A 21300-nucleotide genomic window follows, 5' to 3' on the forward strand; every position below is an offset into this window, starting at 1 on the left:
GAGCTGGGCCCTCAATGGGACATTTTCTTGTCATGTAGCACACAGGTGTCATCTGTGATGACTCCTCCTCCTCTCACTGCTCCAGAACGACACGTGCCAACTGGTGTGTGGTCGGCTCCTCATCCCCATCCCTAGACTTGTCTTGCATATTTCAAGTGGATGCTTTGAATCTGATGCCCAAAGCAAGAGGAAGATGTATGCTTCCAAGTGCCTGTGGGCCTGTGGCCCTAGGAGGCATCCTACGGATGAAGCACCTGCCCCCACCTCACCATGGGAGGAGCTTCATGTGGCCCTGGGGCTATGACCTCCCTCAACGCAGAAAAATCGAGTCCGTGCCACACGCTGGCTGTGTATTTCGTAAATAAAGGATTATGATATGATGCCAAAAAGTCTCTATTCTCTTGGTTGAATACATGTAAACACAATTCCAAGTATGAATTCTTTATTGTCGACTCACATTCTCCTTGCTCACCTGACTCTACTTTCCAGGCCCCTGAGATCCCTCCTGCCCCCTCTGCCTCTGGGGGTTTGAGGGGGAGGATGCTCAGGGCCACCCCCAGGGCCACCTCCCAGGACCACCTCCCAGGGCTGTCTCCCAGGGCCACCTCCCAGGACCATTTCCCAGGACCACCTCCCAGAATCACCTCCCAGGGCCACCTCCCAGGACCACCCTGCAGGGCCACATATCATGGCCATTCCCCAGATATGACAAGATTTCAAGGGGTCGTTTATTTTTTCCTGTGCATTCCTTTATTTAATTGTTTCTAATTAACTGCTGTCATTTCCCTATTAGAAGTTACTGTGTTGCTTCTAATTGTCGTGATTATAAGTGACACCACAATAGACACCCGTTCGTATAGTGATGGTTATTGCCTCCCATCACTTCCTGGTGAAGGCTGTGAAGGTGTCTTCTGATGCCCTCTGACTCCTGGGTCATGTGGTGAAGGCCCTCAGGCAACAGAAGGGGTTGAAGAGACCCCCATTCTCCCTGTGCCCGCTGGAGACCGCTCTGCATGATCAGCTCCGCTGGACCCCGGGCACTCTCCTGCCACCTGAGCTGCACATACTCCAGACCCAGAGTGAGCAAGGGGCCAGCCTCCCCAGCCGCCTCTGACCCTCCTGCTCTGTCTACACCCAGGCAGTTTTCATAGAAGCCAGGTTATTTTCAACACCACCGACTACGTGAAACAAATCTCGGTTCCACGTGCCAGAACCATGTTCAACAAACAAAACATATTTTTATTATATAAATAAAGAGCGTGTTCCAGAAAGTGTCAGGCCTATCATCACCGACACCTGGATCCCATTTCCCATATTGGCTAAAATTTGAAACATCAACTTTGTAAATTAAAAAAGCTTTATTTTTGTTTTCACCCTAGGGAGTGGGGGTGATTCTTGGTGGTCCTCAAAGAACGTCTTTTAATATTATGCACATTTAGAAACACGCTTATAAATCATGGATCTTAAGCAATAAGATATGTTTTGAAAGCCTATGAGGACCCTTGCGCTCTCTCTCTCTCTATATATATATAAATATATATATACATGCATACACATTGCTTTTTATATGAGTAACATAATGTCAAAGTTCTGAAATGGTAGACTTGGCTTTCCCATTGGCAATGTCTGCAATTTTCCTTGACGATCCTAGGGACACAAGTTGTCTTTAAGCTCCTGGATGACAACGTGCTGGTGTCAGCCACTCACAGACAGATACGCTGTGACAGATGTTTTTCCTTTAAACGAGTGAATTGATCCCCCACACACCACATGCTCCTGGGCACCAGGAGTAGAAATGAGAATTCCCCAGGCCTCAAGACTCAGGAGCAGAGCCCCGAACAAGAAAGCTACAGCACCCCATGTTACAGCTGAGCCTTGGGGTGCAGGCAGGTACCGGTTGCATCCAGGTCAAGGAGACAGCACAGCAGGACCAGTCCTTAGGGCCCAAGAGCCCTCCAGGAGCATCCATGCACAACATGCACGGTCCCTGATTAGAAACCACAAAGACACGTGTGGGGGTCTTGGCATCAGTGGAGCCCAAGCCCAGTTCCCAGGGGGGTCTTCGTACCCCATGGGTCTGAAGCCAAGCCTGGCTGTGTAAGCAGCTCCACCAGGTGCAGAGCATCAATCTATGCATTCCTAAGCCGTGGAGACAAGCCCGGCCTACCTCCCCTGGGGGGTTCCGGCTTAACAACCCTGATAAATCACCACTGGCTCATCTCGCCATGATCTCGATGAAGCGCCAGGACCAGATGTCCAGCCCGCAGGAAGATAGCCCTGCCAGACCACTGTCTTGCTTCGGAGGGGAGGAGGGGGACGTGTGTGTGTGCTATGAATGTGTGTGTTTTTAAGCACACGCACACACACTTGCTGATATTTCCAAAAGTAATGAATGGAAAAATAAGCCAAAACTTTATTTAAGAAACAAAAATGGTTACCTTTATGTAGAGGGAAGGAAGTGGGGAGAAGGATCGGAATGGAATCGAGACTTTTCTGAGTGTGTCCTGTTTTACGGTCTTATGGTGAGGAGTATGTAAATTGTACATATAAAATGAAATCGAAAAGAAAATAGCAGACCCCAAAATTGAAAGCAAATGAAATCATGTTTCAAGTTGGTGGCGTAAACATGGAAAAAGTTTCTACTGGTAACCTATTTGGGTTCTGTTTTTCAATAACTTTATTTAAGTATAATAGACGTGCAATAAAATGCATATTTAAAGTGTACAATTGGATGAGTTTAGACAGATGGACACACCTGTGAAACCATCACAATTAAGATGGCGAACGCGTGTCACCCTCAAATGTTCCCCCATCTGTTTGTAATTTCCCAGACAACTGTGACCTACCTTTGGTCACTAGCGATTAACTTGCATTTTCTAGAGTTTTATGTAAAGGAATCCTACAGAAAGAACTCTTTTTTTGATCTGGCATCTTTCATTCAGTATAACCATTTTGAGATTCATCCATGTTGTTTCATGTGTTAATAGTTCCTTTTTATTTCTGGGTAGTATTTGACTTTGTCAATAGACCACAATTTGTTTTTTGGCCATTCTCCTATTGATGGGGATTTGGGTTGCTTCCAACAGTTAGCTATTACAAATGCAGCTGCTATGACTCTGTGTCCAGGTCTTGGTGTAGACATAAGCTTTCTTTTCCCTTAAGTAAATACCCAGGAGGAGAATAGATAAATCGTATGGTAGGTGTATGTTTAACTTTTCAGAAAATGCTACACCGCTTGCCACAGCTGCATCGTTTTGCATTCCCACCACCGTGTGGGGGAGTCCGGTTCTTGTCCAGCCTTACCGACAGCACTCGCTGTGGTCATTCTTTTTAATTTTAGCCGTTTTAATACCTGTGTAGTGGTGCCTCATTGTGGTTTTAATTTGCCTTTCCTTAATGATTGACGATGACAAGCATCTTTTCACATGCTTATTTGCCATCCGTGTATCTTCTTTGCAGAAATGTCTGTTCACATTTTTTGCCCATTTTTTTGTCGTATTGTTTTCTTATTGAGCTTTGAGAGTTCTTTATACAGTCTTGAGATACAAGTCCATTATTAGATAAATGATTTACATGATTTGCAATTAATTCTTTTCTCCCAGTTTGTGCTTATCTTTCCATCCTCCTAACAGCGTCCTTCAAAGAGGAGACGTTTTTCACGCTAAAGGAGTCCAGTTTATCCATATGTTTGTGTGTGTTTTATTTTGTTTTGTTTGAGATAACGCTTTTGGTGTCATATCTAAGAAACCTTTTTTAACCCAAAGTCATAAAGATTTTCTCCTATATTTTCCTCTAAGAGTTTTCTAGTTTTGGGTTTACATTCAGGTCTGTGATCCATTTGGAGTTCATATTTGTATATAGTGCAAGGTATGGATCGGAGATTTTTTCTTTGTCTTGGCATATGGATATACAATTTTTAAAGAACCATCGGCTATGGGTTGAAAAGATTTTCTTTTTTCCACTGAATTGCCTTGAAACACTTTCCAAAAATCGAACGTCCAGATATGCACAGATCTCTTTCTAGACTCTTCACACTGTGCCATCAATCTATTTTGCTTCCTTTATGGCAATAACACACTGTCCTGATTACAGTAGCTTTATAAGGAGCCTTGAAATCACGTGTTGTTGGTCTGCCAATTTTGTTCTCTTTGTTGTTCCAGAGCCTTTGCATTTCCACATGAATTTGGGGATCAGCTTGTCAATTTCTACCAAAAACTACCTGCAGAGATGTGGATTGGAATTGCATTAAAACTACAGATTGATTTGGAGAGAAGTGACGGTTTCACAATATCGAGTCTTCTGACCCATGAACGAGATCTCTCTGTTCATTTGGATCACCTTTAATTTCTCTCAGCAATGCTTTATAGTTCTCATTGTATAGGTTTTTCACACAGTTTGCCATATTCATCCCCATTTTGTATTTTTATATTGTTGTAAATGGAACTGCCTTTTTAACTTCAGTTTCTCAGAATTTGTTGCTAGTATATAGATATACAATTTATTTTGAATATTGATCTTGTATCCTGTAATTTGCTAAACTTCCTTATTCTAGTAGGCTTTTTTTTGTAGATCCTATATTTTTTTGCCTGCAAATTAAAACAACTTTACTTCTGATCTTGATTTATTGACAAATAATATAAATAAATAATAATGTTTTATTAATTTTTCTTGCCATATAGCTTGTAATTGACTATTCTTATAATAGCCACATCTAGTTTTGTTATCAAGGTAATACTGACTTCATAAAAGGGGTTTGGAAGTATTCAGTTTTCCTTATTCATATGATTGCAAATTTCTGGCGGGATATATTCTATAGTAAAAAGACGAACTAAATTTTAAACTCATTCAGTAGTCATGTTGTTAGAAAATTATTGGTATTACAATTTTGAAAACAAATACAGATATGTTGTAAGATAAAACAAAATATAATCCTATTAATCTTGTTAGAAATCAAGATTTTTTGCCTAAGAGAAAAGATATACAAATATAAAAAGCAGTGAAGGTAAGTAAAAATCTTATGTTTTTTTCTTTTTTATGATTTTGTTAAGATATAATGTATTAATTAGTTACCAGGAGGAAAGAGGTAACTTTACAGTGGGGAAGCCTGGGGGAAGCCATCTTTACTAAGTTATCAGAATAAACGTCATCAGTCATGAGACATGGAAATTGTCCGCACCTGATAGGATGCAATAAGAAGACAGCATCACCTGTTGGGAACCTGAAGCATGAGCTCCACTGGAACTGAAGAGCATCCTACAAAATAACTGGCTATTATCTTCAAAAGAGCCAAAGTCAGCAATCAAAGGCAGGCTGAAGAACTGTTCCAGACCGAAGGAGAGAGGAAAAGACAATGACAAATAAACCTAAGCTGATTCTGACCTGGATTCTTTTGCTAGACAGGAAAATATTGGGGCCATTGGTGAAACTCCTACAGAGTCTGTGGATCAGATGGCGGTAGTTGACAGGTGACCTCTGGCTACACAGGAGCATGTCTTGCCTGGTGGAAAATGCACAATAAAGTTTTTGGGAGTGCTGGGGATCAGACTGGCAATTTGCTCCCTTCTGTTTTCAGGAGTGAAAAGTTCTTTGTGCTGTACTTCCAACATTCATGAAAGTTTGTCATTATTTGAAAAATAAATGTAGTTTTAAAACAGGAATTTCATTTCTCCAAAAACTTGAGATTCCTGAGCACAGCTCTCCTGTGTGCTAGAAGATAGCCCTGCAACTCTCCTGTCCAGAAATAGAAACAAAGAAAGCAATTCTTGGCCATTTCTCACATGTTCTGATCACACCTCTGCTCCTTAGCATCTGTGTATGCCTTTTCATGTGTTCAAGGATAGTGTGCATCCTGATTCTAAGCTACCACATCATTTGGGGTTTTTTTACTTTTCTAAAATCCTGATGTCCTGGAGCATTTTCACCAGGTTACACTAGTTAATTTCTCATTTCCAAATGCGGGAGGGCTCCTTGCAATGTCCTCCGGGCAGTGATGCACACACGCCAAGAGCTCCCACTGACACTGGAGTGATTGCAGGACCTCTGAGGACAGCGCGACTGCATTCTCTTGGACTAAAGTCCTTCTTCAGGGCAGCTGTGAAATTACACGCAATTAATTGAAAGGCCCCCTTGGGAACATAAAAGAACAGCTATTTTTAAAATGTCAGTATCCCTCACCAGACAGCATTAGCAACCCCACAGAAACCCCGGGTCTTAGGGGAAGTGGTCTGATTAAGAGTCGCCTCCATCAGTGCACAAAGGAGAAAGGGTCCTACGCACCAGCCAGCTCTGGTTAAAAACACCCGCTGATGTAAACTGTGCTTTAATGAATGACAAAATGTTCCCAGATGCTCTCACGCGCACTGGCCCCACGAGCTCCTCAATCACAGGCGTCTCTGTAAACTCTGCTTGAGAAGTAACTTTGCAGCATAGAGGACTAAGACCATAGGAAGGAATTCGTTCTCACTAGTAATGTGGGATTTGTCAGCTCAGATCCAAGAGCAACTTAATGGCAATAACAATAACTTAATAACCAGACTGTTAAAAAAAAAAAAAAAGGAAAAAGAGAAGAAACATTTATCTGCCATTACCAAATTGTACAAAGAAAGGCAAAGTGAAGTGGTTGATTCAGGTAAACACTGAATAAATTCCAGACAATCCTCTCCTTTTGAATAAAATTGGGGGATCTGATTAGTGCACCTTGGCTGGTTGTGCCGACTGAATTGTGTCATTTTTATATCAGAACAGGTACCATCTGCACAGAAGATAAGCCCTTCAGATGAGTGTTGAGATGGCCCATGCGATTTGCACAGGGCTCCGCCATTTTCAAAGTGCCAGCTCACAAATGCCCCATTTCAGCCTAGAGCATAGCGTGAATGTCAAGTCACGCCCAGTAAAGCCATGCACGGACATGTTTGGTGATGATGTGATAAAGGGATGCCAACATCAGAGACGCCCTAAGGTGCATGCTTTCGAGAGGATGTGACTGACGAAGACGAGATCTATGCGAGGCACCATGTCTGCGTGGCTCCTGAAAATGTCTTCATCGTTGTAAGACACTGAGGTGAAGATGCCATCGAGATTTGGGTCAGATGTGGGCAGAAGGTAAAACTGGGATTTTCTAAGTGCAATTTTTTGTCTTCTGAAAGGAAAGAAAAGCCATGCAGAGCTCCAGACGCCCATTCTCCTCCTCTCTGAACACTCGCCTCCGACAGCACGGTGGAGACCTCTCGGACTTCTCAGAGCTCAGAAACAGAGATCCTCTCCTCCTCCCCACAGTGGCAGCCACAGGTCTCATTCACCGCCCCCCGCCCCACCTCAAAGCGGGGCCTTGCCAAGCCCCTCTTACTTGGCACCCCCTCCATCTACTAGCATGGTCGAGCGCTCCCCACTGTAAAGGGACACTCCCTCAGCCACATGGTTTCACCACAGTGTGGCCTTGTCTGCTACGGTTTTGTTGTGTTCTATTTTGAAATTATTTTATTGAGGTATATCGATTTATAACGTGTAATATCAGACGTACATTATCATATATCAGTTTCTGTATAGACTGCCTCGGGCTCACCACCAATAGTCTAGCTTCTATCCATCATCATACACATGTGTCTCTTTACCCCATATGCCTAGCACCCAACCCCCTTCTCCTCTGGTAACCACCAATCTGTTCTCTTTCTCCATGTGTTTATCTTCCACATATGAGTGAAATCACACAATGTTTGTCTTTCTCTGTCTGGCTTATTTCACTTAGCATGACACCCTCAATGTCCACCCGTGTTGTTGCAAATGGGACGATTTCGTCTTTTTTATGGCTGAGTAGTACTCCATTGTGTATATATACCACATGTTCTTTATCCAGTCACCAGTTGATGGGCACTTGGGTTGCTTCTGTGTCTTGGCTATTGTGAATAATGCTGCCATGAACATAGGGGTGCATAAGTCTCTTTGTATTGTTGATTTCAAGTTCTTTGGATAAGTACCCAGTAGTGAGACAGCTGGGTCATAAGGTAGTTCTATTTTTAATTTTTTGAGAAATCTCCATACTGTTTTCTGTAGTGGCTGCACCAGTTTGCATTGCCACCAGCAGTGAGTGATGGTTACGTTTTCTCCAAAGTTCGTTAATTTTTGTCTTGTTAATTACAGCCATTCTGACAGATGTAAGGTGATATCTCATTGTAGTTTTGATTTGCAAAATAATTAGTGACGTTGAACATCTTTACACGTGCCTGTTGGCCATCTGTCTATCTTCTTTGGAAAGATGTCCATTCATACCCTCTGCCCATTTTTTGATTGGTTTGTTTGTTTCTTTATTGTTGAGTTGTATGAGTTCTTTATATATTTTTGAAATTAACCCCTTGTTGGATATACGATTTGCAAATATTTTCTCCCAGTTGATGGGTTGTCTCTTCATTATACGTATATATATATATGTATGTTTTATTTTCATTATACATGTTTTATTTCTCATTCCGTTACCCATTGTGGTCTGGTTTCCTCTCCACCACTTTACAAACTGTGCTCACTCTAAGATTACATCCTGACTGTCGAGTTTAGTGACCCGTTGTCATTGGCCTGGGGTTGCTTTCTCGGCCTCCTCTGACTGTCTTGACCCCCAGCTCCCTCCTGAACCTCCACCCTCTCGTTGCTCACCTCTGGGGCTCCCCGTTTTCCTGAGAGCAGACCCTCTGCTCCTGCTCCTTACTCCTGCCCTCCCCCGGCTGTCCCTTGCACACCAGTCATCCCCAGGTTCTTCCTGGATTCTCTCCTGGATTGCTCTTCTGGTTTTGTGCACTAACGTTGGGGCATCTCGTCCTCTGGGCTGATGGCTTCCACATCCCAGTCTGCATCCCCAGGTTCTCTGAGTTCCATGCCATGTATCCAAGGACTGGCTAGGCATGTGCATCTGGAAGTTGATTGACCCCTCAAACTCAATGCATCCCAGATAAAATTCAATACATTCTCCCCCAAAACTCTTCTGACCCTCACATTCTTGATCCTGAGTGTTGGTTTCACCAGTCACCCATCTTGGGAGCTAGAAATGCGGGTCCAGTCAGTCATACGGCCCTCTCGACTACACCTCGCCGAAGACTCGTATCTCCTCGTCTCCACACCCACCTGCTCTGCTTTCCTTCACATTCTCCTCATCTTCCCTCAGGTCATCCCTAGCAATTACAACGAGCCCCTCACTGCCTCCCCTCACCTGCACTCTGCTCCTGCATGAGCTGAACTATCACAGCCCCGTGTGGGTCATCTTATAACGAAACACGGTGTGGTCACGTCTTCCAAAGCTGTGGAGAGGTCAGTGCAGATAAGAACTGAAGGAAACTCCCTCCAAAATCAGACTGCTCTGGGACATGTGACTATTTTTAATTTGACGTCCCCCAAGACCTTACGCCCTGGGTCCCTGCCCACCCCACCCTTGGTCCCATTGGCTTGGTCCAAACCCAAACCTCACCCCCTCGGAGCCTGCACACTCTCCCCATTCAGGGCAGATAAGCAACACCTGTGTCTGGACCACTTTGCTCCTAACAGCATCCATTCAGGTTACTCCCACTCTCCTCGAGCCTGAAACGCCAGACGTGACTCCTATTTGGTGGAAAATTCCCTCTACTCTCCTCTTTTGGCTTCGAAGTGTCCATTTGTTTCTGTACACGCTCCCTTCCTCAAGCTTGCCTCCGAGAGGACGTGTTTCTTTCTCTCCTGACTGCATCCCCCCGCATCAACTCCTATGATCCAGCCCCTCTCCTCTCCTCCTCTCTCCCCACTTCCCGTGTGTTTGTGCAGACTCCCATAGATCACCTTTTCCTACCTCCTGACGAAAACATGGAGTTTCTCCCATCCTAACGAAAACCCTCTCTGTCTCCCCTGCCTTCCTCTCTCCTTCCTTTTTCACAACAATTCCTCTTAAAAGCTAACCTGCTCGTCTATTCTTAGCGTCTCCCTGTCTTTGCCACCCAACAAGGACTTAAGTGCTAGTTGCAATCTGAGTTTTATTTCCGCTAGGGGACAAAAATTATTCTTCTGAAAACAACCCCCACATCTAAGACCATCTCACACAGGGTCGTAAAAATATAATGGAGCTTTGCCCTGTTGTCTGGCAGTGGAAATGAATTTTGTGCAATTTTTCAAGACAAATTTAAAATAGTATGATATGAAGCGTGAGTAGAGTCTCACCTTATGTACAAAGATCGAAAGGATTGACATCACGCAAATCCAAAAGCAAAAGAAATGTGACGCCTCTCCTAATCCCAAAGCTGGTAGGATGAGGAGGTTGTAAACTGTTTTGTGCCTCAGCGGCACTTCTTAGCTGGGAAACAGAAATCCTGCCACCCTTTGTTAGGAGCCTTGAATTACGTGAGTGCCGGACCGTAAGAACGTGGGGCTTGATCCTCAGAGAAGATGCCCCACAGAGCTGGAACAAGGAAGGAAAAAAATGGCGTCAAAGCCTGAATTTGAACCCTGGTCCTGAGTCCCCAGCTGCAGGAAGGAAGGAAAGAATGGAGGAGAGGATGTAAGAGGCAGGTTCTGTGGCCCCAGCCCCAGACAGAGCAGCCCCAGCTAAAGTGGTGCAGCCCCACGAGAGACCCGCCGTGTCTCGCATCCTGGAAATGCTGCTGCTCGCCCTCCTTAAAGCACCGATGGAAGAGCAATCTAGAAAGAGGAAAAGCAACTATACTCATGACAGAAATCGGCAGGAGAGACTAGACCTTGATTCAGAACGACCCCAGATGGCGAGTTTGCAGGAAAGCTCGTCTTCACAGATGGGTGCACCGCTCAGTGAGTGACTTCAGGCTGTCGTGTCTGGTAGTCTTTCTTTTCCCTAATGTAGTATCTGATCCAAAGCAGGTGCTCTGTCATTCTGCACTGAATGCCTGCCGGAATCTGCTAATGAGCTAGCACAATTGCCTTTTTCTCTCTGATAACAGAAACATAAATCAGTGTAGCTTCGCAGTCAGAGGAGCTGGGTGAATTCAGAATTAGCAAACATCATCTTTTCGTCTCTCATCCCTGTTTTTTAACCATGAATTAACGTATTTCCTATCTTAATTATCATGAAAGAAAGTTAGTCGGTTGTAGAAATGAGCTAGGCAGACACCTGGACCAGAAGTTATGGGGAATGTCACTGCTTGTTGAAAGATTTGTAAAACCACAGTTTGTGTTCTAAGAAGGCAATTTCATGAGAGTGAACTCCAGGTGGGGCCAATCTGAGGGTCAGTCTGCAGTCCCAATGCTGTGCCATCATCTTGCAGGTGTAGACGGATCCGCACGGTGGGCTGTGGGATGAGCCAGGGGTTCAGGAGGTTGCACTGTAACAGCAGACCCTCTTAACAGAGCATCCACGCTCCCTCCAGCCTGGAGCTTGTCCCTCAGGGCAGATGTCCCACGGAGCTGGAACAAGGAAGGAAAAAAATGTCATCAAAACCTGAATTTGAACACAGGACCTGAGTCATGACCTGCAGGAAGGGAGGAAAGACTGAAGGAGAGGATGGAGGAGGAAGATTCTGGGAAAGAAGGGAAGAACGTCAGTGGTGGCTTCTCCCAACCCAGGACCAAGAGCTCGAACAGGGACCGACTTTCACAGTTTGTAATTTGCCGGGAGTACAAGAAGTCTTGACTCTCATTTGCATAAGGAAATAGGGTCCCTTTGGTGTCCTTTCAGGGAGAATTCTCTGCATCCCTTCTGTTTCATGCCTCCCGTGTGCACACCAGGGGGCGCCCTGTCCACACCAAGGGGAGCTGGCCGCCCAACGAGGATGGTTCTGCACCCCGTGGCCGCCAAGAGCCACAGCCTACCCAGGAGTGTTCCTTGAAATCAGACACGCATTTCCGACCTATGTCAAAGCTCTTACTGGTCTTAAGTGCTCTGATTTTTAGAAACAAGCCTGTTTGGGGGCCTTGTCCTTAAGGATATGCTCTTACCGTCTCCCTTAGATCAGAACAAACTGCAGGGTCTGAGTCGGTGACCTCTCCGAGGAACGTGCAGGGGAATCTCCCAGAGGATGAGGACAGTCCTGGGCTCGCTGTGTGGGGCGGGCGTCCCTAAGTGTCAGTTCCTGACAACGTGTCACCCAAGCGAGACTCCTGATCCGTCTCTGTGCCAACTCAGGCCTTTTATTAAAACCCGATATTCCACATCAAGCAATAAAGGCACAATTGGAATGCAGGGCATCAATTTTCAGTCTACTGGATTAGGAAAGTGTTAAAAACTCACAGAATGCTCATTGGGCCAGGGTTCAGTCAGAGTGTCATCCTGCATCCTTGCTGGTCCAGATGGAAAGTGATTTAAGAGTTGGTTTGGGAACGCTGCCTGGCAGGAGATGGCAAAGGCTATAGAAATGGATGTGTCCTTTTACCTATTAAATCCATTTCAAGGAATCTAACTGAAGGGAAAAAATTCTAAATATGGAAAGACCACTATACATAAAGACGTTCATGAAAGTTCCATGTCTAATAGGACTAGTTCAAACACTCTTTGAAAGACTTAAAATAGAGAGGAACCCTAGTACTTTCACTCAATAGAATATCATCTAGACGTTACTATTATGGTTCCCTGTCGTATGGAGCAAGCAAAAGGCTCCACATTGCATTTGCAAACATGTAAAATATAAGCATCATGAATCAAGCCCCGAAGAATCTAAACCAAAATACCAGTATTTCAAAAATGAGATTCTGCTCTTCTTTTCTGGCCTTTCTAAATTTCATGTGATATGCTTATGTTTTATTTTATGATTGAAAATTAAATAGAATTTACTTCTTTTTAAAGAAAATTTAAAATATATTTTAGATTATATTATCGTGAGAGATCAAATGTTGTTCAACAGAAAACCAAAATCTGCCAAGACTAATTTTATACCTCTAATTTTGCTTGAGAAGGAGTTCTTGCTAGAAGTGACGATACGCAGCATGGCAATAAAATAAAGATGGCCATGGTTAGAGACAGAGCGTGAGGTCCAGAACACCAGCCCTGCATCCATGAGGCACCATTGGTTATCAGCAGAGGAATCCTAGCAAATTATCTAACTTTTATTTGCATCAGTTTCTCCATCTGTAACATGAGGGTGGAAAGAGTCCACACTTCACGAGGCTTTTGTAAAGATTCAAAAGAAATAATTTGTGTTAAAACTCTCATATAAAATAAGGTAATTTATTTACCAAACATTTCTTTGTCTCATCAAACCCATTAAGCATCCATCAGTGTGTTGGGCACTCGCGAGATGAAGAGGAATGAGATACATCGTTTCTTCCTTAAAGAAATTTACAAAATCCATCTGGAAAAGCCAACCAGACCATCAGCAACTACATCCGACCTCAGGTGCCCTTTCTCCGTGAGGATGTGTTAACCTACGTGTTTGGATTTGCAGGATCAGCTTTAAAGCGGCTTCAGATTGCTGGTGTTCTGAGGAGATTTTTTTATTTTCAAATGTGTGGCATTTTTTAACTGATTCCTGGATTTTTTGGCAATCACCAATGTTCTCTTGGAAAAAAGAAGTACTTTTCATTTTAAAGAAAAAAATATTGGAATTTTGTCTTATTTGTTTACATGCTTCAAGTGGCAAATAAGGAACACAAAAAGGTATCCACGTTTCCAAATAAATTCAGGTAAGGGTGCAATTCCTACTCTCCTGTCGTCCGTCCTGTGGGACACTAATTTGCATTCTCTGCCTTTGCACCCAATGCCCCAAGAGTCATTCTTTACCCTCTGCTCTTCCAACATCTTGAGAAATTGGGCTTTCCATTCTACTTAAAAACACAGACATTCCAGCACTCAGAATCATTCCAGAGCAGAAAAAAGCGGAGTCAGACTCAGGGAAGGAAAGCAAAGCTTTCCGGTTTCTTTTTTGAGTTGTACACAAGGTTTATCTCTAGAAAAAGAGCCAAGGTCTTGTGTGGTGCCTCCCAGAGCTTCTCCATTGGTTGAGAAATCCTATGGAGAAGGTTCTTCTAGCCATTGCCAGGAGAGCGTCATTCCATTTAAAACGCATCAACGTCTTCTTCAAAATCCCAGTTGCCCATAATAATAAACATGGAAAGCCATGTTTCATATGTCATTGTCATAGTAAGTCCTGGTGGTTCTATCAGTGATAAATGGGAGCAGATGAACTCTCTCCTGTCTCTGCCCAGATGAGGGAAAGGGGAAAATGTAGAGAGCATTTCTGTGAGTTTTCATCGCAGGAAGAGCATCTGGGTCCTGGAGGGGCAGCTTACCGGGTACCCTCGACCCCTGGAGCTCCTCCTTCAAGGCTGCCGCCCAGTGCCACCACAGGGAAGAAGCAATTCCCATGACACCGAGCACCAGAACTGATCCAAGCCCAGCCCCACTTCACCCTGAGAAACAACTTGATCCACAAGAAGTGACTTGCAAACCAGCTGAGTATAGTTAATGCACGCTTCTCTCCCTGGAGCGTCCATGATGAGAAGACGAGCCATTTCTCCAGGCTAATACCTACCTTCCACTGTCGGCCATCGGGGCCTGATGACAGAACCCTCCCCTGCTTTGGTCCCTGCCCCTCGGCCAGAAGGGAATAGATCCATCAGAAGATCCGTCACAGCTCACCCAGTACACAAGGCTTCAGCGTATTTTCTGTGAAGGACAGGGGATGGCAGTGTTTCTGATTCAGCCCTGTTAATAGTTTTTAACTAGGGTTTACAACAAAAAGAAAGGGATTTCTTCAGAGTAACTCAACACAGAATAGATGGACTTACAAACACGAATGACTAAAGGCTCAAGTTAATCGTGTGCAGGCCCTACAAGAGGGAGCTTAGAGCTACACCAAGCTCAGTGCTGGAGCAGCTCCCTTCACAGGCCTGGGGTTCCCGCCCTGCACCCCCTCTCTGCTGACCTGCTCTGCATCTGCTTTTCATGGCAGGGTCCTCAAACTGCGGCCCGCGGGCCGAATTTAGCTATTTTGGTACAGGCCGTGAGTGAGAGTGATTTTTACATCTCAAAGGAGTTGAGAATCAATGAAAAGAAGAATATTTCACATCGTGTAAAAATTATATGAAATTCAACTGTTCACGTCCATTAATAAAGTTCTGGATTTCATCATAAAAATTTATGGAAATTTGCTCTTCTCTCTAGCCGTCTAAATACCTACATGAGATGCTCAATTTGGTCTCTTGTCCTGAGATAACTAAAATTCTTCCTCTCTGGCCCTTTGTGGAACGAGGTTGCCCCTCCCATGTAGGTTCTCCCCCAACACACTCCCCAGCACTCCTCTGCCTCCCACTGTGACAACTCCGCCCACAAGAAAATAACTCTCCCTCGGTAAGTGTTGGAATATGCTGAGTGTTTTAATTCTGGTCTCTCAGCAGACAGGAGCCAATGCTCCAAATGCTGATATTTTCCTCCTGGGCCAGTTGTGGTTCCTTTCTCTGTTTTGGAAGGGAGCTATTTATTTGTGCAGGATTTATTTTTCTTAATAAGCGATGAGGTAACATGGGATGGGATGCGTGTGGGAGAAGGACTTCAGGAAAATAAGTCAGATCGGCACAAACTAAGCTGGTGTCTGTTTGTGGATGTTTTTCCTTCCATCTCCAACGCCAGACACAAGCTGACGATGATTTAGTTCTGCTCTGGGGCCACATTCTTTCAAATGGAATGAGGTATTCTGATAAAAATCTAGTGATGATGCTATGTTTTGTTTTATTTTTCCAGTTGTCAGGAGAAAAAGTGTTTCCTCAACTTGAATTTTCTCTCCCATAACTTTTTCCGTAAATCCTTGGCACACGCTATTACTCTTACACTGGAGGCCCTCTTCCTAAAGCAGAGACCCCAGAAGTGGGTGAACAGGGAGACCCCACCCCATCATGGGGGACCCGGAGGCTGACACCTCCCTTGGCTGCATGACTCCAGGCAGAGCAGGAGAAAATCAAGCAACTTTGTGCCAGAATTCAATCCACAGGACCAATCGGAAAACTGAAGCTACAATGTAGTTAAATGTACCTGATGTCATGTAGCTAAATGTCATCGTGGGCACCTACTTGACAGGAGATACAGCAAATCTTCCTGGAAGAAGCAGAATACAAGAAAGACTGTGACACTGTGAGAAAAAACACACAATCCTTCAGAGAAATGGTTGGAAGACGTGAGGCGTTTCACAAATGATGAGCACGAATATTCAAGGTATTATTGAAAGATGCTTCGTCTCATCATTATTCAAGGAAACACAATTAAAACCACAATAATTTTTCACATTCAGCAAAATTGCAAAAAGTAACTCTGTTGGTGAGAAGATGGGAGAACAGAATCCCTCCTGCCCTGAAACCAAGAGAGGAGGGTCGTCCCACCACGTTGGGAAGGATTTGATGGAACCAGTGACATTGACTATGGGTGATGGATAGAAACAAGCAGCTCCTATCCTAACCTTTGTCTTAGGAAAACTCCTGCAGACGCGTACCAGGAGGACACAGGTGAGAAGTTTCAAAGCAACATTGTAATGGGGGAGAAAGCTGGAGACGAGAGTGGCATGGATCAATAAATAGTGGTGTAATCATAAAACGAATCACTCTAAAGCAAAAATACGAATTAACTACTGTCGCATGCATTGGCACGGATGAAGCCCAAAACTTGATATTGAGTGAGAAATAGCGAGCTGTAGAAGAATAATAGTGGCTTCTATTTATGTTCTAAAGGCTCCACCTATATTAACTCATTTAATATAACTACTCTAAGAAGGGCAGACTATGATCATCCATTTTACAGAGGGGGAAACTGAGGCACAGGAGGTTAAATCATACAGCTGTGAGTATTGGAGCAGAGACTGAAACCCAGCATTCGAGAACTCTCAACGGCTATGTTATACTCAAGAAAACCACACAATAGGACTCCATTTGTATAAATGTGAAAAATGGACAAAACCAACAACATATATGGGGAAAATCTTAAAAGAAGAGTAGAGGAATGACAAACACAAACTTCAGACTAACTTCCTCCTCCTTGCAGGGGAGGGAGAAACATACTCGGAGAGCCTGAGGGAAACCTCTTAAGTTTTCAGCAATCGACTTCTTGTTCAGCGGGGCGGCAGGCACAAGGGCGCTCCTTTTACTGCTATTCTCTAAACTCACAGACACGTCCCTCACACTCCAGCGGGTGTACCAGTATCTTCCGATGGCCCCCTCCCCGATGAGCCAGCCCCGCTCCAGCAGTGCCTGCTCTGCCAAGACGAGCCCAGAGGATCAACTAAACAGAAACACTGAACGGGAAATCAGCTCAGAAAAGACCATGAGATGTGTGGCTGGAAACAGCAGCTCCTGGACCGTGTTGCTCTTTAGGACCAGGCTAGGGCCAGAAATCTGCATTTGAACCAGCCTCCTGCAGCTAATTCTGGGGGGTCTCCATGACCAGAATTTGGGAATTGCCAACCTAAAAATGTAGCCCACCGCCAGGGTCTTCGTCTCCCAATTTCGTAGTTTCTATTTGCTTCCGTTCCTCCAGGAATTCAGCAATATTGCTGAGCACCTGCTGTTGACCAGGCTCTTCCCTAGGAGAAGTGAACCAGTAGACAATGTTTCTGACCCCATGGGTAATAGAGAGCACTGATGTGTTGGCTACAAAGAAAACTGAGGCAGAATGCAGAAGGCATGGGAGGCAAGCAAAGGGCTTGGGGGGAGCCTGTGGACTGTGGCCCCCAGGAGGGCTCACCCCCTGGCTGGAAATCCCAGAGTCCAGGCAGGTGAGCATTTCCACTTCCACCTGCAGCTCCAGCCAGTCAGGGAGCCCCCTTCCCTGGAGAATGATGTCCCCTCCCCTGCAGGGCTCCCCAGGTGCCAGTGTTCACACACTCGGATAAAGAGTCCCCTGTCCGTCCCGCTCAAGAGGATGCAGGGTTAGCTTCCCAGGTCTCTGAAGCCCAGAGTGGGTCTGAGGTAGAGGTGCTGGGCTCCTCTGAGATTGCATCCTTTTACGCTGCCTTGAGTAGCTGCCAGGCATCGTCCAGACACCCCCAGCACGGTCGTCATCTCCCTGGTAGGCTCTGCGCCCGCCCGTTTCCATCATCACCTCATCTCTTCCATGCATCCTCGATGCTGCAGCCAATTAGCATCACAATAAAAGGTGTCCTTGTCACTCAGCACCTCCACCCCTCCGCGGACTCCACGCCCTCCACTCTTGCCTGGCCTCGCCTCTGAAGGGACTGACATGTTGGCCTGAAACGTCAGCCACACCCAAGCTGCCTCCTCTCTCCAGGTGAGGCTGGCCTTCCACGCATCCTCATTTGCATACTTGCTGTTTCCTCCTCCTGGAAGGCTGTTCATCCTTCAAGATGGAGCAGACTCGCTGAGAAGAGATGGGACGATTTCCACCCTCCCCATGGCAGAGACAGCGGCTGGCTCTCTAACCTTACAGAGGGCACACTTACAGCTCGTCTTACAGGCGCTGTGACTTGTGCAGATGTCTCTCCCTCCTCCATGACACTGTGCGTGTCCTGAGCAACTTTGAAGTCCCAGACCTGGCGGAGGGGCCTGGCGTGGAGAAGGTGCCACAGAACATCGAACGAATGGATGTGGCCAACGCTCGCTGCAGGGCTCGCTGGTCGACCTGTTTAGAAAATCTTATTGCTCTAGCACCAGTCCTTGACTTTACTCATTGTAATTTTTTATGTACGCAAAAATGGTCCCTTGCAGTCTGTGCTCCAACTGTTCATTGCTTTCTCTACTTTTAGAAATTAAACCATAATAAAGAACACTTTTAAAATCCTTTATTCAATCCCAGTTTTTCCAGTCGACACACACCTCACACTCACACCTTCCCTGGGGACGATGACAGTCTGCTTTAAAGACATCTGAGGGGCCGGCCCGGTGGTGCAGCGGTTAAGTGCACACATTCCGCTTCTGCGGCCCGGGGTTCACTGGTTTCGATCCTGGGTGCGGACACGGCACCACTTGTCAAGCCATGCTGTGGGAGGCGTCCCACATATAAAGTAGAGGAAGATGGGCCCGGATGTGAGCTCAGGGCCAGTCTTCCTCAGCAAAAAAGGGGGGATTGGCAGCAGATGTTAGCTCAGGGCTAATCTTCCTCAAAAAAAAAAAAAGTAAAAAATAAAGACATCTGAGAAGCAATTTCCCACTGAATGAAGGAAGCCCATTCTGATGTCTTTTGCTGTTGTTGAGGAGGAGATGGGCCCTGAGCTAACATCTGTTGCCAATCTTCCTCTTTTTTTTTCCTCCCCAGAGCCCCAGTACATTGCTGTATATCCTAGTTGTAGGTCCTTCTAGTTCGTCTATGTGGGACGCCGCCACAGCATGGCTTGATGAGTGCTGTGTAAGTCCACACCTGGGATCCGAACCAGAGAAACTCTGGGCCACCAAAGTGGAGCATGTGAACTTAACCACTCGGCCGTGGGGCCAGCCCCTGATTTATTTTTTTATGAGCTGCTTCAATCATATTAGCTTCTCCACACCCAGCACCTCTCGGGCGCCTTCCCAGACATTCTGCTTTCTCCTCTGAGTTTTGGCTTCTCGTTTCATGTGATTCCAAGGCGGGCTGGCGAAGTCACCAGAAGCTTCCTCTTCTGAAGATTCTTCTGTTCAAGTAAGCCTCCACTGAAAAATCCTGTTGGCTTTTGCAAACTCAATAACCCTGTGTTCTGAATTTATGTCGATCTTGTATCCCCCCATGATTGTAGCTTCCGTTACCAATTTTCTTCTGGATTTTCACCTGTGCTCATATTTAAATCAGATAAAAGATATTTGCTTATTAAAAGTGCTGTGACTGGCACAGAGTAAATACTCAAATGGCAGTGATTTCTCTTACCATCTAGATTTTAAACCTCTCAAAGACAGTGCCACCATCCTCTGCTCTTCTAATATTGCTAATAATAGCTAGCATTTCTTGAGTGTTTGCAAAGTAAGGCCTTGTTCTAAGGACTTCACATGTTTTAAGTGATTTATTCTTCACAACCACTCTATGTGGGCACCTTTTTGGGGACCAGTTTACAGATAGAGAAACTGAGGCATTGTGGGCCCAACATCCCACAGCTAAGAAGTGTCAGAATTGGGATTCGAAGCCAGTGTGCATGGCTTAGCGCGTTTAATGCGAATGCCTGACTCATGGCAAATACTGCTGACTCAGTTCTTCCTGGATCTTGACATAATTTCTTCACATTCTTGGAGATGGAGAAAGCAGATTACTATCCTTTATAATAACTCTAAGAAATGTGCAGACTTCTAACCCTAAAGTACAATCTCTTCGTGCAGTTTTATAAACTTGTTTAAGATTTCTAATTTTTCCCTAGCCAGCAAGTACAGTGCCAAGGTGGTAGGGCCAAGAATTGTCATGAATCAGAATGCACACGTCTCCGCTGTGTTTTATTACTCAAGGGGAAGCCAGACATTCAATCAACAACTTCACAATGAAATTGAGCCGTAAGCCACGATTGCGGGAAACACCCTCTGAAGGGTACCTGCCCAGATTTTAACACGTTACTTGATTAATAAAATAACACTCCCTTTGCTAGAAAGCCTCTGGGTGTTTGCACAACACTTTAAGACCAAAACGAATAAATACATCATCAGTTTAATTACCTAATAAGTAAGCCACCCTGAGAAGCTAAAGCGTATCTCCCAGCATGGAGTTCTCAGGAACTTGTCACTGACATCCAAAATCAGCATGAGCACGTAAAGGTCACATGACCAGCTTCCACGGGTGAACACAGATCCCTTCCTGTGCCCAAGGTCCATGGTATCCACTGAGCAGAAGCCAACCTTCAGGTTGGAGCTGAAAGGGGGCGGGAGTGAGACTCATGAGCCTGGCGTCTGACCTTGGGTGGTAACATGACGCTTGCTGGTGAGACTCTGGCAGGGGTTCCCCACACCCCTTCACACCAGCATCACCTGGGATGTTTCAGACAAGACCAACGCATCGGTTCTTCCTATGTCAAGAGTCTGATTAAATCGTTTGAGGACGGGAGGGGGGCTGACAAGCACTAGTAATTTTTCAGGAGTCTTCCAGGTAAGGCTCTATGACACAGCCAGGATGGAGGCCCCTTGGAGAAGTAAAGAGAACAATGAGGCTCTGCTGGCTATTGATGAACACCGCTCAGGAATATCTACCAATGGTACCGTCATGCACATGGTCATCACGTAAGAGTCCTCCTGTCTCCGGGGCAGCCCTGGGCCCTTCCCTGATCTCCATTCACGGGCCTATCTTCTCCACCATGTTTGCCCCTGAATGTTATTTTTAACTAGTATAAAAACATTGGAGAACGTTGAGAAATAACAGATGTTGAGCGCACTGAATGATCCCGCTTGGGTTTTAGACTTGGTGTTGCTCTTATCCTGAGTCCGTGGTGTCAGATTGGTTCTGTGTCC

At 45.2% G+C, this 21300-nt stretch overlaps 1 long non-coding RNA gene across 1 annotated transcript in view; it reads right to left on the reverse strand.

The window, feature by feature from the left end:
- Positions 1–1366: 1366 nt before the first annotated feature.
- LOC139045862 (uncharacterized) overlaps positions 1367–21300 on the reverse strand; it is a 45775-nt gene continuing 25841 nt past the window's right edge. Inside the window, exons 4-6 of the long non-coding RNA XR_011505108.1 lie at positions 15938–16000; positions 14442–14575; positions 1367–11382 (exon numbers count right to left, since the gene is read on the reverse strand). This is a non-coding gene — a long non-coding RNA (uncharacterized lncRNA). The remainder of the gene's footprint in view (positions 11383–14441; positions 14576–15937; positions 16001–21300) is intronic.

This window comes from Equus asinus, chromosome 1 (assembly GCF_041296235.1).
Source record: "Equus asinus isolate D_3611 breed Donkey chromosome 1, EquAss-T2T_v2, whole genome shotgun sequence".
Taxonomy (NCBI): Eukaryota; Metazoa; Chordata; class Mammalia; order Perissodactyla; family Equidae; genus Equus; species Equus asinus.